Source organism: Muntiacus reevesi, chromosome 3, assembly GCF_963930625.1.
Source record: "Muntiacus reevesi chromosome 3, mMunRee1.1, whole genome shotgun sequence".
Lineage (NCBI taxonomy): Eukaryota > Metazoa > Chordata > Mammalia > Artiodactyla > Cervidae > Muntiacus > Muntiacus reevesi.
The window spans coordinates 21,812,385-21,828,900 of NC_089251.1; the positions used below are offsets into that span (position 1 = coordinate 21,812,385).

General features: G+C 43.1%; 1 pseudogene; it reads right to left on the reverse strand.

Annotated features, from left to right (window-relative positions):
• Positions 1-5,669: 5,669 nt before the first annotated feature.
• LOC136163943 (solute carrier family 25 member 3-like) lies at positions 5,670-7,589 on the reverse strand (annotated as a pseudogene).
• Between the last annotated feature and the right edge of the window lie 8,927 nt (positions 7,590-16,516).

Sequence of the window (16,516 nt, forward strand, 5' to 3'; positions counted from 1 at the left end):
CAGACTGGTTCCAAATAGGAAAAGGAGTGCATCAAGGCTGTGTATTGTCACCCTGCTTATTTAACTTATATGCAGAGTACATCATGAGAAATGCTGGGCTGGAGGAAGCACAAGCTGGATTCAAGATTGCTGGGAGAAATATCGATAACCTCAGATATGCAGATGACACCACTCTTTTGGCAGAAAGTGAAGAAGAACTAAAGGGCTTCTTGATGAAAGTGAAAGAGGAGAGTGAAAAAGTTGACTTAAAACTCAACATTCAGAAAACTAAGATCATGACCTCCAGTCCCATCGCTTCATGGGAAATAGATGGGGAAACAGTGGAAGCAGTGCCAGACTTTAATTTTTTGGGCTCCAAAATCACTGCGGAAGATGACTGCAGCCATGAAATTAAAAGATGCTTACTCCTTGGAAGGAAAGTTATGACCAACCTAGACAGCATATTAAAACGCAGACACATTACTTTACCAAACAAGGTCTGTCTAGTCAAGGCTATGGTTTTTCCAGTGGTCATGTATGGATGTGAGAGTTGGAATATAAAGAAAACTGAGAGCAGAATTGATGCTTTTGAACTGTGGAGTTGGAGAAGACTCTTGAGAGTCTCTTGGACTGCAAGGAGATCCAACCAGTCCATCCTAAAGGAAATCAGTCTTGAGTGTTCATTAGAAGGACTGATGTTGAAGCTGAAACTCCAATATTTTGGCCACCTGATGCATAGAGGTAACTCATTTGAAGAGACCCTGATGTTGGGAGAGATTGAAGGCAGGAGGAGAAGGGGACGACAGAGGATGAGATGGCTGGGTGGCATCACCGACTCAATGGACATGAGTTTGGGTAACCTCCGGGAGTTGGTGATGAACAGGGAGGCGTGGCGTGCTGTGGTTCATGGGGTCGCAAAGAGTCATACGTGAATGAGCAACTGAACTGAACAGAACTGAACTATAATCTTGGGTTGCATCTCAATTTTACCCACTTTTTCCCCCCTCTGGAATTAATTTTATACTCTGACTTTTGTTTCCCCTGTAACATTTTTCTGTAAATAGCTTGACGATCACTAGTTTTAATTGAGACAAGTTTGCTAATTTCAGTTTTCTGGCTCTGTGTCAGTCAAGATTCAATCAAGAGAAAATAACTGCATAGTATTTGATACCAATAAATTTAATATAAAGAATTATTATTGCTAATTAGAAGGAGGAAACCATAAAGAGGCAAGAGTTAAAGGAAAACTAAAACATGGAGATGATAAATGTGGGAGGGGCTGAAGAGTTCCTTTCTAAGACTAGGATTCACTCCCCACAGGAGAAGGCATATTTGTTATGAAAACACTTTTTGTATATGCAAGCATTCTTTATGTTACTCTGGGTCATCACTGCTCAACAGTCACTGGACAAGCAAAAAACACTTTTCCTGGGTGCAGGAAAGCCAAGGCTTGGGAACCAACTGCTGGGTTGCCTGCAAGAGTCCCTAGAAATTTATCCACAGGGAGCCACTGAGACCCACAGAGAAAATTTTCATCTTGATAGTTCAACCCCAAGTTAATTTTGCTTATCTTAGCTTCCCTTTTCCTTTATTAATACTTTCCACAGGTGCTAGAAGGAGTCTCTCTATTCATCATCCATAGTCTCTCTGTGTTTCATTGTGAACCATTGTAAGAAATGTTCATTTTTTTTTTTTTTTAACAGAGGGCAAAAAAATAGAAGATAAACATGCTGTGAAAATGTCTGCTTCACTCATTCAAAGTAACTGGGAATGATTAAAGCAAAGATTTGATCTTCTGAGAGTAGTAAAAACTCTATCTCTAGTCATTCCAGTTTGGCCCATGAGAATCTGCCGTAGTCAACTAACCAAGAAGCATTTACTTATTGTAGAATGATAAAGTATGGTATTGTTGCTGTTTAGGACAAGGGGGAAATAAAGATATCAGCCAACAAATTTAACCACATCTGTCAGCCTTCAGAGCCTGCACTCTTCCCTAAATGTACAGCTAGAATTTAATTTTTAAATCAAGAACTTCACATTAAGGAGGATAATGATTTCCCCTTCCCTCTACATGTCAGGATATCTCTAGGTCTTTGTTTATACTTTATCTCCTCTTATCACAGAAGTGGCACTGCCTATGGAACTTTATCAGGCATATCTGATTGGGTTTAGGGTCGTTATTGGCAAGCCTGTAGCTGTTTTGTATTGAACAAAATGATTTATATCTCTAAATCTGTTAAATGGGGACTTATATAGAATTCTCTGGCAACAGTTATTGCCACATATTGTTAAGCGAGTCTTTACTTCCCATGCTAATGTCTACCAGGAACCTCAGAATCTTCAACTACAACATAAAGGACAGAGGTTGGGTTGAAACATTTCTATTTTATACATGAAGTAGTAGAAAATCAACTCTAAGCAAACTGAAAATTATAAATATTCCTAATCCTAAAGCAGTTACCAAAAATGCAAAAAATTATAGTTAACAGTCAAATAGATAAATTAGGATGGACTTATGAAAATATTCAAATACATATGAAGGCAGAAAGGAAGAACAGAGAAATAAAATCAGATGACTAATAATAAAATTAAAACATGAATTCAACCTTATCAATGATACAAATAGAATAAATACCTAGAAAAAAAATTTACATAAAAAAATAAATCCTCAAGGCCCAGATTGTTTATCTGATGAATTTCTTCAGTTCATCCTCCTCTTAAAAAGTGGAAGATGAGGGAACAGTTCTGGACTCATTTTAAGAGGCCAATTAAGTCTGATGATAACACATACATTATAAATAAAACACAAGAAAGAAAATAAAGAAAAACAAAAGCAAACTTCTTTCACAAATACACTTTAAAAAAATCCTGCAAAATAGCAAATTAAAAAACATCAGATTTATTATCTGTATATAAAACAGATAATAAATCAAGACCAGAAGAGTTTCTCATAGAAATGTTGCTTTAACTTTTGAATAATTAGTTTAATTAATCATCTTAACAGACTAAAAGTTCTGTTGGAAGACCACATCAAGATAAAAAAATAACTAAAAAAAATGCAAAGAAAAAAAACCTCAGCAAAGTGGGAATAAAAGGGAATTTCCTCAGTCTAATAAAAAAAATCTACAAAAAAGTTACAGCTAACATCAAACTCAATGGATAGTCTGTTTTTTCCTAAAGATAGCATCCCTTCTTAATATTCCTTTTCCCTCAATTTTATGCCCTTTCAATTAATCTCTCCTTTTTTTACCAAAGAAGTCTCTTAAGATGTTGGTTTATATATTTTGTCTCTGTTTTCATTATTTTCCCTCTTCTCAGCTCCTTGAAGTCTAATATCTTCACCCATCGGTTCATGCTGGAGAGCTCAAACTTGTCTAAATCTCCGTGGCATTTGTTTTCTCATGCTTGACAATCTCTAGGTACTGGCTGCTCCTTCTCACTTACCTTTGGCTCTGGAATTATCTAGGTAGGTTCTGGGGTTTTACTTTTCTGGGCTTTAGCCACATCTCCACATCTTTGTCATGAAACTTTTTCTAACCAAAAGGAAGGGAAAGCTCAGTAAGATCAAACTGACTCATGTACTTGAAGCTGTGGTCGTGTGATGTCAAGCAATTGGACAAACAGGGTTTCTTTCTATCGATTTGAACTCTCCCCATTCTTTCCTCCTACCTAGCTGACATTCCTTCTAGATTTTTATCTAGATTGATGCTGTTGTTTTGTTTCTAAGCCCTGTCCAACCGCTTTGCAACCCATGGACTGCAGCCCACAGGGCTCCTCTTGTGTATAGGATTTCCCAGGCAAGAATACTGGAGTGGGCTGCCATTTGCTACTCCAGGGGATCTTCCTGACCCAGTGATCAAACCATAGTCTCGTGCATCTCCTGAACTGACGGGCGAATTCTTTACCACTGTGCCACCTGTGAAGTCCATTCAGTGGCTATGATGTGTTTATCATTATATTTGATAAACTAGTTGTTATTCAGAAAGGGACTATCTATCTACCTGTCTTTCTGCCAGTATTTCTGCCTTTCCTTGTCTTGATGACTTCTTCTGAAGGACTGCTGGCTTGCCTGATTCTCACCAGTTCCTGAATTACTCGGATTCCCTGTTTCTCACTTGCTTACTCCTGTGTTGGTGAACACCAGCCTGTTATGCCCGATGTCCGAATCCCCCAGCGGGAAGAGAGAAAGCTTCCGAGACAGTGCAACTCGCAGGAAGGGAAGTTTATTACTGACTCGAGCCAGGACTCTCCGCCGCAACCAACGCAGTGGTGCGGGTCAGAGAGCCCCGAGCCCAACCTGTTACACAAATTTATAGGGTGAGAAGCGGATTGGTTACACATTTGCAAAGCAATTTCATTGGTCAATACTTTCGCGCGTGCGGGACTTTCCTGTTGGTTTCCGCCCCGTTCCTAATTTCCTAATTGGCAAACATCGGTGAAAGCTAATTGGTCCTAATTGGCAAACAGTGGTCATTGTTAAGCGAAAGCTACCTGATAGTAGGAAGGCTTACTCCTAATCTAAGTTACTTCTGCTCGCCTCACATTCCCCCCTGTCTGTTGTTCAAGTAGAGGAATCTTCCTCTTTTCCATCTTGGGCCGCTGACGCTATAAGTGGACCCAGGAGGGTGGAAATTAAGGTAGTCAGCCAGGGGGAGTGTTGAAACCAAGACTCAAACCGTCTCTACTGGGCTTCCCGTTCTCTCTTCCGTTGTGCCAGTCCCTCTCTCACTTTTGCCATAGATTCTACCACCTCAGACAAGAAAGTCAAAGACTTCTCTAAGTGACTGATTGCATCTACAGCGGCTTGTAGGGAGGAAAGCCCTTGGCCCTGCAAAGTGAACCTTGGTTAAATTGCCCCCATATCTGAGGTACTTAGCCCTGCGAATTGTGCCACACTCAGGGCTACCAAATCTCTGTTTCCTACGTCCCATTCCCGGGGCCTCATCACAAGAGGTTACACAGCTTCAGCTCCTGCAATAATCAGCAGGAGAATTAGGAGACCTCCCGGCGGACGAGTCAAAGGATTTGACGGGTGAGGACTCGCCTTCCATTCTGCTCCTGTTCTTCCGGTGTGTCTTGCCACACGTGATTGCAGTGAACCCAGCATCCAATCCCGTCGACCTTGACAGCAGTAGGAGTGGTAAGGAGAACAACATAAGGGCCTTTCCATCTGGGTTCTAATACACACAGGAGGGGTCTTCCATACAGAATCTCTTATAAGGGGTGTTATGCGCCCGAAAGAGTGCGAAGGGAAGGAGGGTCACCCAGTCCCCGCCAGTCTCTATTGCCAACTTTGTCAGTTTCTTTTAGGGTCCGATTCATCTCAACCTGTCCTGAGCTCTGGGGATTATCCATTTCATCCCCAGAGCTTGGGCCAGCCCTTTTACAATCTGGCTCACAAAGGCAGGTCCGTTATCAGAGCCCATAGTCACCGGCAGCCCGTACTTAGGCACTATCTCCTCTAAGCTCTCCCTTCCGCTCACCCCGAGAAGGTGTCTACCAGACTTACCTGGCCTTACCTCAGTGAAATCTATCTCCCAGTGTTGCCCTGGATCTTCCCCTCGGTACCTCGTTCCCGTGTGCTGCTTTTTTCCTGTCTTCATCAGCTGGTATGCTTTGCAAGCCTGGATTATCTCTTGTCCAGTTGTATTTTCCTCAAACACTGATCAACATGCAGATTCAGCCCATATCTACTGAGTGTACCCAAGCTTCTTCTTCAGAGACTCTGACATCTCAGGAGGAGGAGGGCGAGGGAGCCTGAAGTAGACCTTCACAGAATCATAGATAAACCACTGTAGTGCAGTCAGAGTGCTGGTCATGATGATGTGGGCAAAGAGTCCCTTCCATACTCTTCTAAATCCAAGTCTCTTGAGGACCTGAGAGGCACTGCTACCCTTCTCTTTATTCAACACAGACACCACGGAATCGGCAGGGTGGGAAACAATGGCACAGAAGACTCCAGCTATGTAACCTGCCACAAATGTGACAACCAGCTGCTCTGGCTTTGAACATTCACTTCAGGGCTTGGGCATGGTGTATGGTATCCAAAGAGGAGCAACCCCCTTGTAGAATGCCTTTAAGCCGTCTTCCTTATACATTTTGGGAGCTGCATCCCTCAGAGTGTTAGCATAACCTGGTTGGGTTTGAATTCGAACTTTAGCAGCTTCCATAGCCTCACTCAGAGTCTCATTAGGGGAGTTCTTGAGCCTCTGTGGGAGGCGGGTCCAAGTTAATTGTCAGCAAAGAATTCAGCACTGGCAGAGGCAGCCAAATACAGTGATGTGCGCCACAGATAGGCATTCTCTCCAAGCATGTAAAAGCCAAACTTGCAAAGCACCTGCAGGGAGTAGCCATTGAGGGTCGGGGCCCATCCTTTGGCCAAATCACAGAAACCATTCTCTTTGAGTGTAACTGAAAATCCATTAAGGATGCCCTTGTACTTCTGTGGGTCCACCTGCATATGGCATTTCACTAAATCCAGAGGAACAACAGCAGTGTGTGTCAGACCACAACTTAAGACCCCACCAAAGCCACACAGTGCATAAAACTTCACGGAGCCATATTCACAACTGTACTCTTCTACCGCGGCGGCTCCAGCTTTCCTTTGCCCATCTTTTACATAGCTGCTCCCATCGGTGAACCATACTAGCTCACTGTTGTCTAGGGGTTTTTGGGCCGCCAGGGCCTCAGCCAGTATCTCGTTGCAATCATGGAGCTACAAACAGCTGGAATGGCTTATTTGGGTTAGGCAGGGCAAGGGCTGGGGCTTCTAATAGGGCCCGTCTGAGTGTCTGGAAAGCCTGTTTCATTGGCTCAGTCCAAGTCCAGTTTGGGGTCTCTTTACTTCCCTCATACAAGGGCCAGGACTTCTCAGCAAACCCCATGATCCACAGTCTGCAATATCCAACAGTCCCCAGAAACTCTCTCACCTGGCAGGGGGTCTTGGGCTTTCATGGCCTGGGTTAGCCACCTTTGCCCCTGCCTGATCTTATACCCCAAACAGGTGACCTCTTGCCAGGCAGAAGGACCTCTGGGTGGCAAGTCCGATATTCGTAGAGGTCCTCACTCAGAGCCTCTTGAACCTCTGTGGGATTACCAGTTGGCCTTCCCCCTCGGTCCACTCGAAGACAAATATCTCCTGGCTCTGGGCCGCCAGGGGTAGGCTGAAAAAGGCATCTTTCAAGTCCAACACAGTGTACCAAGTGTACTCAGGCAGCAAACTGCTCAGGCGGGTATACGGGTTAGAGACAGTGGGGTGTATGTCACTCACCCGTTTGTTGACTTCTCACAAGTAATCTGTCCCCCCTGGCTTCTTCACCGGCAGTAAGGGGGTGTTCCAAGGGGATTGACACTGCTTGAGAATTCCGGCATCCATGAGACCTCCACCGAGCTTCCTGCCTCATGGGGTACTGTCTCACCCTCACAGGAGTTGCCCCGGCCTTTAGCTCGATGACGACCAGATGTCTCTGTTTGGCCAGTCCCATCCCTGCCGTTTCAGCCCAGGCCAACGGGTATTTATTCATAAACCCAATGGCCTCTCCTTTCTTCCACAGAATCTTAGCATAATCAGTACTGCTATGACACAGGAATGGGATCTCATTTCTCTCCATTTCCTGCTTTAACCATTCTCTCCCCAAGAGTTCTCACCTGCTTAAGCCTCTCTCTAGAAGGGACAGATGTTTTCAATAGCCCACCACTGATCAGTAAGGTCAGTCAGAGTGCCACAGCTGTGAGTGAGTAACTTTCTGGGTCTGATCTCCACCATAGAGAGGTACAAAGCCTACATTTGACAGGCTAATACGAAAACATTCCAGATTTTCAGGGTCCCCATACCTCAGATCTAACATGTAATCTTCAGCAGAATTTTCCAGTTCCTCATGACTACAATTATCCAACATATCCACAGGGAATGCCATTGGCCACAACAAGTCTCTTCCAAGTAGAGGGGCTGGGCATTCTGGTATCACCAAAAACGAATGGGACACCTGGTGGGTCCCCAGATCTACTTCTCGTTCTGTGGTCCAATAATATCTTTTTGTCCCCGTGGCTCCTTGCACCAATCTGGTTTTCTTAGACATTGGTCCCAGTTTTTGATTTAAAACAGAGTGTTGGGCACCAGTATCTACCATGAAGCCAATGGGTTTCCCTTCCACATGTATGGCTACCCAGGACTTGGGGAGGGGTGCCAAGTCTTGACTCCCCCAGTCACTGTCTTCCCCCGCATATAGAACTCGAGTTCTAGGAGAGATTTTCTCTCTGAGTCATTCCTCTCCTCGGGTCCCTCTTAGGGTACTCCTTTTTCCAGTGCCCCTGTTTTCTGCAGTAGGCACACTGATCTTTCTTTAGGGACTGCCTTTTTGGTTTCTCCTTTTCTCTCGTCCAGGGGTCTCGAGGTTCCCTCAATTCTGTTCCGGCTTTTATCCCCATGAAAAGAATCTGGGCTAGCTCCCTCTGGTTCTTCTGCTTTTCCCTCGTTCTATATTTTCTATCTTCCTTCCTGATCTTCTCAGCTAATTCCCTTTCCTCCCATCGAATTCGTTCTTCCCTTTCTTCTGGGGTCTCCCTATACCTTTTCAGCTGCTTTCAATAAATCCTGTATCGTCTGTTCTCCCAATCCCTCTATCTTTTGTAATTTCTTCCTAATATCCGGGGCTGCCCGATTTACAAATGCTAACAGGACTGCAGCGCGTGACTCCTCAGTCTGGGGGTCCATAGGTGTATATTGCCTGAAAGCTTCCATTAGCCTCTCTAGGAAGGCTGCCGGGCTCTCAGTGGGCTCTTGCCTTACTAAATCAGCTTTCTTACTGTGGCCCGCAGGCCAGCCATCAGAGTCTGGCAGTACACTCGGAGACTCTCCCTACCTTCCGCTCGCTCAAAATCCCAGTTAGGCTGCAACAGAGGAAACCCCTCGTCCACGAGATGAGGCTGGGCAGTTGGCCTCCCATCGGCCCCTGGGACCCGTTTCTGTGCTTCTGCCAGAATTCGCTCCTGCAACAGCTGCTGACAATCGTAGCGAAAGGAGAGTTTCACCTGGTTGGGCTCTAGTTACTGAGGCTCACTTATTGTAGGGCCTTCAGAGTCTGCCAGAGTGTAGCCCTGGCTGGGACTCATCAATTGCCCCACAACCATTCAACTGTTCACTGAAACTCCTGCCTGAAAAGAGTCTAATTAAAAACCAGAGACAATGCCGGCACACACACAAACATGGACAAACACGGAGAGCCTAACAAAAACACACAGACAGACAAACGTCGGCCGACAACACAGTGCTGGGTTTTTGGGCCCCCTGAGTTTTCTCACCAGACTCGGGATCAGGAGAGGAACTCTCCTTCCCCAGAGCCGGCTGCCTTCCAGCGCGCTCTCTGGCCTCGGCCTTACACCGGCTGGAGAAAGCTTTCTCCTGTGCCAGATACCTTCCTGCTTTACAGCAGGGCCCCGGAATTACTCTGGACTTTTCCTGTACTGCCTGAGACAATGCTGGCACACACACAAACACGGAGATCCAAAGACAAACACACGGACAGCTGACAACACAGTGCTGGGTTTTCGGGCCCCCTGAGTTTTCCTGAGCACCGGTGCTATTATCTATCTTTCCCCTCTGTCCTGGAAGTGTTCTCTTCCCCTGGTAAAGGGATCCCGGATGAGCCCCCAAATGTTATGCCTGATGTCCAAATCCCTGAGCGGGAAGAGAGAAAGCTTCCGAGACAGTGCAACTCGCAGGAAGGGAAGTTTATTACTGACTCGAGCCAGGACTCTCCACCGCAACCAACGCAGTGGTGCGGGTCAGAGAGCCCCGAGCCCAACCTGTTACACAAATTTATAGGGTGAGAAGCGGATTGGTTACACGTTTGCAAAGCAATTTCATTGGTCAATACTTTCGCGCGTGCGGGACTTTCCTGGGGGTTTCCGCTCCATTCCTAATTTCCTAATTGGCAAACATCGGTGAAAGCTAATTGGTCCTAATTGGCAAACAGTGGTCATTGTTAAGAGAAAGCTACCTGATAGTAGGAAGGCCTACTCCTAATCTAAGTTGCGTTACTTCTGCTCGCCTCACACAGCCCTGCCTGTTTGTTACCACAACCTGCCTTGGTCTTCTGACCCACACACTTTGGAATAGTTCTTATCAACTCAAAGGCTCTTTCTCACCTTCAGGGTCACATGTTTTTGGAGGCATTTGTTTAAAATCTTCAGGAGAAGGAGCTGGCACCTGAGACACACTCAGACCCACTTTCCCAGACCTCCTGTTTCCTCACTTGCGGTTGCAGCAGTATAGCACGTACATCCTTTAAAGCACTATCTCAGCCCAAATGAGGAATCCAATCCCATATGTCGAAATCTTACCAGCTCAGCACGTAGACCTTGCATATCTAATTAAGATGAAACTCTTGGGATTGGCATGAGCATCTCAGAGTTCTAGGAGTTCAGCCAGTGAGTGGGAAGTGAGCTGTAGAAAGTTGACATTGTTAATGATAAAGGACAGCGCCTTTAAGAGCATCTGAGGAGTTCAGTCTTAAAAGGCCTTCTTTTCTAACATTTTGTTTTATACGTAGAGGTTTTAATTATAATAAAGTTAATCGTTTAACATTTAAATCTTCATTTGTTATACTTACTGAATGTGGAAACACTCTGGGAGTTTTCTTTTTCTCTATTCTCTCAGAAGGCTATCCAGGGCATTGGAAAAATAAATAAAAACTACATCAAGCAAACCTGAGGATTTGTGATCATCTGAAGAGGGATTGGGGGTAGGAGGAGAAGGGGATGACAGAAGATGAGATGACTGGATGGCATCACCGACTCAATGGACATGAGTTTGAGTAAACTCTGGGAGTTGGTGATGGACAGGGAGGCCTGGCATGCTGCAATTCATGGGGTCGCAAAGAGTCAGACACAACTGAGCGACTGAACTGAACTGTACTAAACTGCAGTACAGAAGCCCTACAAACAGCATATTAGAGTTGTGCTTTTATTTATATTTCTAGTAATAAGAATAACTAAAATCTACAAGACTCTGTCAGTAACATAAGCTGGAGCAAGTGCTGAATTTTATTTGTGTTCAGTTTCCTCATCTATAAAATGAGGCTATCACATTACTGCCATATAGGAATACTGTGAGAAGTGAAGTAGATCACATATGTAAGTACTTAGACTACTGTCTGCTATTTTCCTGCTTTCTTTTATTTATGAGTCTGGCATTTCTCATCAGGGTGTCGGACTCATCAAATATGTTCATTTTGGCTCGCCTCTGACCCTGACAGGAGGCCTTTATACAGACAACAAATTGTCCTTCAGGAAAATGTGCACAAATAGTCAATTAGAATTTGCAGTGGATCTTCCCTGCTGTGTTCTTCCCGAGCATGTGTTCTATCTTTAGTTGGAGAATGTGTTGTGCTTCTCACAGGCTTTCAAACTCCCAGATGCCCAAGGAACATTCAAACAATTAGTTCCCTTTCTTTTCTTGGGTGGTTGTGTAATAAATATACTGTAGCTAATAAGTACTGAGCAAAGATCCACCAGATAAGGCTCTGCCAATAAGCCTTTATTTTGACTCTTTCAGAACTTCATATCCTCTAACATGAAACTGAGAGTCCATGTCATGCACTTGCAGAAAGGCTGAGTATCAAATGCAATCATTACACAGATGCAATTTAAAAATAATAATGTTTTGTGTAAAACTGAGAGTTGATAATAATGATGATTGGTTACACTGTAAACTGTTGTTATTACAATTAAAGGCCTTCCTTGGTGGCTCAGACGGTAAAGACTCCACCTAAAATGCAGAAGGCCTGGGTTCAATCCCTGGGTTGGAAAGATCCCCTGGTGAAGGGAATGGCTACCCATTCCAGTATACTTGCCTGTAGAATTCCATGGAAAGAGGAGCCTGGCAGGCTACAGACCATGGGGTTGCACAGAGTTAGATATGACTGAGTGACTAACACATACGTATATACATACACTACAATTAAAAGCAGAACACACACTACCCAATCTATACTGAGGATGCCTATAAGTTGGATCTTTTCCAAGTCTGGAGACAGAGCGTTAGTTTCTGAATCAAACTCTGCCACAGCAACAGTAGCACTAAGACAACAAAGAAAACATATGGATCATGGTGTCCTGATCCTTCCAAGAGAGGTAGAAGCTAGAAGCATGTACTCTGCATGTATCTGGAGGAAATTCTGATCAACCATCCCCCTACAACAATTAAACATAAAATTGGGTCCTTAGAGGAACCCCAGAGTTTGTGAAAGCTGAGATTTTTTACTGTGATCCTAAAGACAGAAACAATCTGATACCATGTGGGGTCAAGACTGGATGACTGAGCCCTTTCAAACTGTGACATTTGTGGATGCAGTAAGTTTATAACTGTGAAACACCAGTGACAACAACCAGTACTTAGGTACCATTTTATGTACTGAGAGCTATTTTGAGAGTTTTGCACATTACTCCTTCAACACATACAACAACCCTATGAGTCAGGTACTTCTAGGATCTCATTTATAAATGAGAAAGTGGATGCACAGAGAAGTTAAGAAACTTGCCCAAGGAACATAGTTATCAGCAATAGGGCCAGAATTTGAATCCTGGTAGATTGCCTCAGAGTCACAGTCTTCACCACACTTTCCAGTCTTGAGGTCAAAACAGAATTTTTCCATCCACACTAACTTCACTTCTCCTTTTTCTACTTCTTTGCTCAAAGCAGATGTAGATCAGATCATCCTCAAAGAAGGCCATTTCCCTAAGAACATGCTCCTTTCAGGTCTGATGTTATCACAATGTCCCAGAAGTACATCTTTTAAATAAGCAGCTTCAACCATTAATCCAACAGATAGTGAGCCCTGACTTTCTCAGTTACTGTATTAGGAAGAGAAGAATAAACAGGAAATGTGAATGCTTCTCATGACTCACACATCCATAATGGTAGAAAGAAAAAGTACAATTACAGTAGAGAATTAGAGGCACTTATCGCAAAAAAAGTCATGTTTTTACTGTCATAAAGACCTCAAGTCCATAGCACTCTGCCTCTCATGGAAATGTCCCATGATGGAAGTGAATTTACCCACAAGCATTCTCCCTTTGGCAAGTCTGTCTGGTGTGAATGACTGCACTTTTGTAGTGATGAACTGGTCCTAGAGAGCTCATCTTGAAATTCAAGAAAGTCCCAAGTGAAATTATTGTTCAAAAATTGAAGAGAGCATTCTCTAAATGAGGCTTATCCCCAGCAAAACTAATTAAAGTGACCCCCCAAAGGGCACTGTATGTTGCCTTTGTATTTTAAGACAAAATTGAGATACTTCAAGCCATTGACTCTGTGGATCACAACAAACTGTGGAAAATTCTGAAAGAGATGGGAATATCAGACCACCTGACCTGCCTTTTCAGAAATCTGTATGCAGGTCAAGAAGTAACACTTAGAACCAGACATGGAAGAACAGACTGGTTCCAAATTGGGAAAGGAGTGTGTCAAGGCTGTATATAGTCACCCTGCTTATTTAACTTTCATACAGAGTACATCATGCAAAATGCAAGTCTGCATGAAGCACAAGCTGGAATCAAGATTTCCAGAAGAAAGATCAATAACCTTAGATATGTAGACGATATCACCCTTATGGCAGAAAGCTAAGAGGAACTGAAGAGCCTCTTGATGAAAGTGAAAGAGGAAAGTGAAAAAGTTGGCTTAAAACTCAGCATTAAAAAAGCAAAGATCATGGCATTTGGTCCCATCACTTCATGGCAAATAGATGGGGAACAGTGGAAACAGTGGCTGACTTTATTTTTGGGGGTTCCAAAATCACTGCAGATGGTGACTGCAGCTATGAATTTAAAAGACGCTTGCTCCTTGGTAGAAAAGCTATGACCAACCTAGACAGCATGTTAAAAAGCAGAGACATTACTTTGCCAACAAAAGTCTGTCTAGTCAAAGCTATAGTTTTTCCAGTAGTTTTGTATGGATGTGAGAGTTGGACTACAGAAAAAGCCGAAGAATTGATGCTTTTGAACTATGTTGTTGGAGAAGACTGTTGAGAGTCCTTTGGACTGCAAGGAGATCCAACCAGTCAATCCTAAAGGAAATTAGTCCTGAATATTCATTGGAAGGACTGATGCTGAAGCAGAAACTCCAATCATTTGGCCACCTGTTGCGAAGAACTGACTCATAGAAAAGACCCTGATGCTGGGAAAGATTGAAGGGCAGAGGAGAAGGGGATGACAGAGAACGAGATGGTTGGATGGTATCACTGATGCAATGGACATGAGTTTGAGCAAGCTCAGGGAGTTAGTGATGGACAGGGAAGCCTAGCATGCTGCAGCCCATGGGGTCACAGAGAGTTTGACATGGCTGAGCAACTGAACTGAACTGAGATACTTCAGGCCCAACAATCTACATTAGGAATAGTCAGAGGATCACAGAACTTAGATCTCTGCTGGATTTCCAAGTTGACCTCATTTAGTATCAATGAAAGCATGCTGGTGATTTATATATTCTCTGTTTGAGGTGGTTTAATTTCTTAAGAGATGACTTTTTTGTAAAGTGTTCCTGGATATACTTAAGTTTTAGAAATTAGTATATTACAACAAGGCAATATAGTTCTCTCTCTAACATCTAACTCTCGTACTCTGAATCTTCTTGGATTGAAATAAGTATCTTTCCATTTTCCTTCCTTCTCATTTTTATCCTCTCCATCTTCTGAATCAAGATTTGACTTATTAAGATACTAATTTATACATTTGTTTAACACATGTATATATACATGCGTTAAACGTCTATACAATTAGTATGGATGGAAGTGGAAGATGGGCAGAGTCTTGCTTCCGCCAGGGAATTTAACAGCCCTATATCTGATTCAGATTTTTTTTAAGGCAAGGGATGTATTGAAAGGGTGGAAAATGTCACAAGTGTCAGACAAAATAGAAAAGTCTGAGTGACATGCCATGGGTGAAAGTGGATAGGGAAGGACTCTGGGCTTTAGAAGGATAGTGAATGTGGCCCCCCTGAGATCTAGACCATTGTCATAGACTTTTTGGAAGCTGAGGGACAGTGCTTTTGTTCTTATCATACAAATGTGTAAGTATTTTAGCCTTTGTCTGACTATAGAGCTCACAAACTGGTCCAGATGCCATGACCTTAATCACAGAAGGTTCTACCTTAATATTTTATCTCCTGACTCTATGATTTGGTTATAATGCACTTGGGCCTAGGGCACCTTAGGTGGCACCTAGGCCACCTCCGATATGGAGAATGGAAGTTTCTTTATTCATAGTGAAGTCACATATCCTACATGGGACAACTAAAATGACTCTTGAAATCCATTGCTTCACTTGAATCTCAGTTTTTCACTCCTGGCTTTTTTGTTCTTGGCCAGAAATCTCCAACTTCATTCTGGGTTTTGCTCAGCTCAAGTACTTAATCTAGGAGCGAACATACACACTCCTATCCCCAACCCTGAGGAGTATAAGTATACTTCAGATTCTCAATTTTCTTTAAAACAAATAGCAATGTTATTTCAGTATTGGCTCTCAGAATTTGATAATTTTCTTAAGTAATGACTATTTCTGGAATTAGTACCCAGTATGATATGGTGAATGCATGACTCTGGTATTTAATGCATGATTTTTTTTTTTTTTTTAAATTTTGAAAAGGTACAATTGGTTCTATTGTTCTTTGGTGGAATTATATAACACAAAGCTTGTGACCCCTTCAGTTGGTTCTGCCTTTCAAATTGAGGGATTTCTGCTCCTCACCCCCTTCATCCCTTTCTCAATATGGCATTTTTACAACTGGAGTGAAGATAGGAATTACTGTTTTGAAATACTGCATCTACAACTTGTTCATAACACTCATCAGGCAGAAGGAAAGGTCAGATGATTTAAGGCTTGCAATTTGGGTACCTAAGTGCTCTAAGTTGAATCCCCTAAATTGTACTGGTCCTTATTTATTACCTATTAAGGCTTGACATGAATGAGGCATCAAATGACATCTTTTAAAGCTTAGGATCTCCTGTAGTGAAAGGTCTGGGGATTCACAAACGAAGTGAGTAAAATGAAAATACACCTGGATATTCCACAGCAGCAGCAGCATAGGTCCCGTGACTAGACGGCTGTGTCTCCAGGGAAGTTCTGCTGAATTTGCCCCCTTTATCTCATCCTCAGTGTCACTGTCTTCACGCAAGACTTTTCATTTCTTAGATTGGTAAGAAATACCAATACTTCCTTTCTTCTGTGTCACTCTCCAGTTATTTTCATATTGCTATCGAATATTTTGAAATTCCAATTCTAATGACTCGCTTACCTTCTTAAAGCTGTGGAATGGTTGTTTCCTTCACAGTAGAGTTCAAATCCTTAGTAAAACATAATATAGGGTTATTTTATTTCCTAATGGGCACTTGATCTCTAATCTCATCGTGTCCCTTTAAGCATCTTGAATTCTAGCCATGCTGAAGTAGTTCTCAGACATCCCAGTCTCTTGTGTCTCTGTGCTTTATGTATGCTGTAACTCAGCTACTTGAAAATACTTAATCCCCCGTTTCCTCACCTAAATGCT